This window comes from Schistocerca gregaria, unplaced genomic scaffold, assembly GCF_023897955.1.
Source record: "Schistocerca gregaria isolate iqSchGreg1 unplaced genomic scaffold, iqSchGreg1.2 ptg000199l, whole genome shotgun sequence".
Taxonomy (NCBI): domain Eukaryota; kingdom Metazoa; phylum Arthropoda; class Insecta; order Orthoptera; family Acrididae; genus Schistocerca; species Schistocerca gregaria.
In genome coordinates this window covers 11,786,481-11,790,030 of record NW_026061737.1, presented here as the reverse complement: position 1 = coordinate 11,790,030, position 3,550 = coordinate 11,786,481, and positions in this window count along the sequence as shown.

Sequence of the window (3,550 nt, the reverse complement as noted above, 5' to 3'; positions counted from 1 at the left end):
TGCGGTTTGCGGAGACACTAAAATCACCATAGTGGAACACAGATGAAGCTTCTAAGTTGATGTAATAGCTAGTAAGATGTAGTCAATTTAGGTATCGATTATTGACTTTTTAGCTGGCTTTGGTGCCTTGGACATGAGCTATGTCCTTAAGATTCTGCATGAAAGGAGGACTAGCAGCCGAGTTGCATTGGAGAATGTGGAAAGTGTTCATATGTAGTAAAAACCTGAGAAATCCGTCCGTTTTAGTCATTTGTTATCGAATCAACTTGAAGCCAGATCGTCACATTGCCCGCTTTTCTCTCTGAAACCGTTGTACTTATCGTCTGCAAAGCTATGCCGCGTGCTGCGGTATGCGGAGACACTAAAAGCACCATAGTAGAACTCAGATGAAGCTTCAAAGTTGATGTAATAGCCAGTAAGAAGTAGTACAATTCAAGTTTTAGGTATCGATTATTGACTTTTTAGCTGGCTTTGGTGCCTTGGACATGAGCTATGTCCTTAAGATTCTGCATGAAAGGAGGACTAGCAGCCGAGATGCATGGGAGAATGTGAATAGTGTTCATCTGTAGTAAAAAAATGAGAAATCCGTCCGTTTTCGTCAGTTGTTATCGAATCAACTTGAAGCCAGATCGTCATATTGCCCGCTCTTCTCTCTGAAACGGTTGTACTTATCGTCTGCAAAGCTATGTCGCGTGCTGCGGTATGCGGAGTCACTAAAAGCACCATAGTAGAACACAGATGAAGCTTCTAAGTTGATGTAATAGCCAGTAAGGAGTAGTACAATTCAAGTTTTAGGTATCGAAAATTGACTTTTTAGCTGGCTTTGGTGCCTTGGACATGAGGTAGGACCTTATGATTGTGCATGAAAGGATTACTAGCAGCCGAGTGGCACGGGAGGATGCGAAAAGTGTTCATATGTAGTAAAAACCTGAGAAATCCGTCCGTTTTCGGAATATATTATCGAATCGACTTAAAGCAGTGCGTCACATTGGCCGCTCTTCTCTCTGAAACGGTTGTACTTATCGTCTGCAAAGCTATGTCGCGTGCTGCAGTATGCGGAGACACTGAAAGCACCATAGTAGAACGCAGATGAAGCTTCTAAGTTGATGTGATAGCCAGTGAGAAGTAGTACAATTAAAGTTTTAGGTATCGATTATTGACTTTTTAGCTGGCTTTTGTGCCTTGGACATGAGCTAGGACCTTATGATTCTGCATGAAAGGAGGACTAGCAGCCGAGTTACATGGGAGAATGTGAAAAGTGTTCATATGTAGTAAAAACCTGAGAAATCCGTCCGTTTTCGTCATTTGTTATCGAATCGACTTCAAGCCAGATCGTCACATGGGCCCCTCTTCTCTCTGAAACGGTTGTACTTATCGTCTGCAAAGCTATGTCGCGTGCTGCAGTATGCGGAGACACTAAAAGCACCATAGTAGAACACAGACGAAGCTTCTAAGTTGATGTGATAGCCAGTGAGACGTAGTACAATTCAAGTTTTAGGTATCGATTATTGTCTTTTTAGCTGGCTTTGGTGCCTTGGACATGAGCTAGGACCTAAAGATTCTGCATGAAAGGAGGACTAGCAGCCGCGTTGCACGGGAGGATGTAAAAAGTGTTCATATGTAGTAAAAACCTGAGAAATCCGTCCGTTTTCGTCATTTGTTATCGAATCGACTTGAAGCCAGATCGTCACATTGCCCGCTTTTCTCTCTGAAACCGTTGTACCTATCGTCTGCAAAGCTATGCCGCGTGCTGCGATATGCGGAGACACTAAAAGCACCATAGTAGAACTCAGATGAAGCTTCAAAGTTGATGTAATAACCAGTAAGAAGTAGTACAATTCAAGTTTTAGGTATCGATTATTGACTTTTTAGCTGGCTTTGGTGCCTTGGACATGAGCTATGTCCTTAAGATTCTGCATGAAAGGAGGACTAGCAGTCGAGTTGCACGGGAGAATGTAAAAAGTGTTCATATGTAGTAAAAACCTGAGAAATCCGTCCGTTTTCGTCATTTGTTATCGAATCGACTTAAAGCCAGATCGTCACATGGGCCCCTCTTCTCTCTGAAACGGTTGTACTTATCGTCTGCAAAGCTATGTCGCGTGCTGCGGTATGCGGAGACACTAAAAGCACCATAGCAGAACACAGATGAAGCTTCTAAGTTGATGTAATAGCAAGTAAGAAGTAGTACAATTCAAGTTTTAGGTATCGATTATTGACCTTTTAGCTGGCTTTTGTGCCTTGGACATGAGCTAGGATCTTATGATTCCGCACGGAAGGAGGACTAGCAACCGAGTTGCTTGGGAGAATGTGAAAAGTGTTCATATGAAGTAAAAACCTGAAAAATGCGTCCGTTTTCGTCACGTGTTATCGAATCGACTTAAAGCCAGATTGTCACATTGGCCGCTCTTCTATCTGAAACGGTTGTACTTATCGTCTGCAAAGCTATGTCGCGTGCTGCGGTATGCGGAGACACTAAAAGCACCATAGTAGAATACAGATGAAGCTTCAAAGTTTATGTAATAGCCAGTAAGAAGTAGTACAATTGAAGATTTAGGTATCGATTATTGACTTTTTTGCTGGCTTTGGTGCCTTGGACATGAGCTAGGACCTTACGATTCTGCATGAAAGGAGGACTAGCAGCCGAGTTGCACGGGAGAATGTAAAAAGTGTTCATATGTAGTATAAACCTGAGAAATCCGTCCGTTTTCGTCACTTGTTATCGAATCGACTTAAAGCCAGATCGTCACATTGGCCCCTCTTCTCTCTGAAACGGTTGTACTTATCGTCTGCAAAGCTATGTCGCGTGCTGCGGTATGCGGAGACACTAAAAGCACCATAGTAGAACACAGATGAAGCTTCTAAGTTGATGTAATAGCCAGTAAGGAGTAGTACAATTCAAGTTTTAGGTATCGAATATTGACTTTTTAGCTGGCTTTGGCGCCTTGGACATGAGCTAGGACCTTAAGATTCTGCATGAAAGGAGGACTAGCAGCCGAGTTGCACGGGAGGATGCGAAAAGTGTTCATATGTAGTAAAAACCTGAGTAATCCGTCCGTTTTCGTAATTTATTATCGAATCGACTTAAAGCAGTGCGTCACATTGGCCGCTCTTCTCTCTGAAACGGTTGTACTTATCGTCTGCAAAGCTATGTCGCGTGCTGCGGTATGCGGAGACACTAAAAGCACCATAGTAGAACACAGATGAAGCTACTAAGTTGATGTAATAGCCAGTAAGGAGTAGTACAATTCAAGTTTTAGGTATCGAATATTGACTTTTTAGCTGGCTTAGGTGCCTTGGACATGAGCTAGGACCTTAAGATTCTGCATGAAAGGAGGACTAGCAGCCGCGTTGCACGGGACTATGTGACAAGTGTTCATATGTAGTAAAAACCTGAGAAATCCGTCCATTTTCGTCATTTGTTATCGAATCGACTTAAAGCCAGATCGTCACATTGGCCTCTCTTCTCTCTGAAACGGTTGTACTTATCGTCTGCAAAGCTATGTCGCGTGCTGCGGTATGCGGAGACACTAAAAGCACCATAGCAGAACAC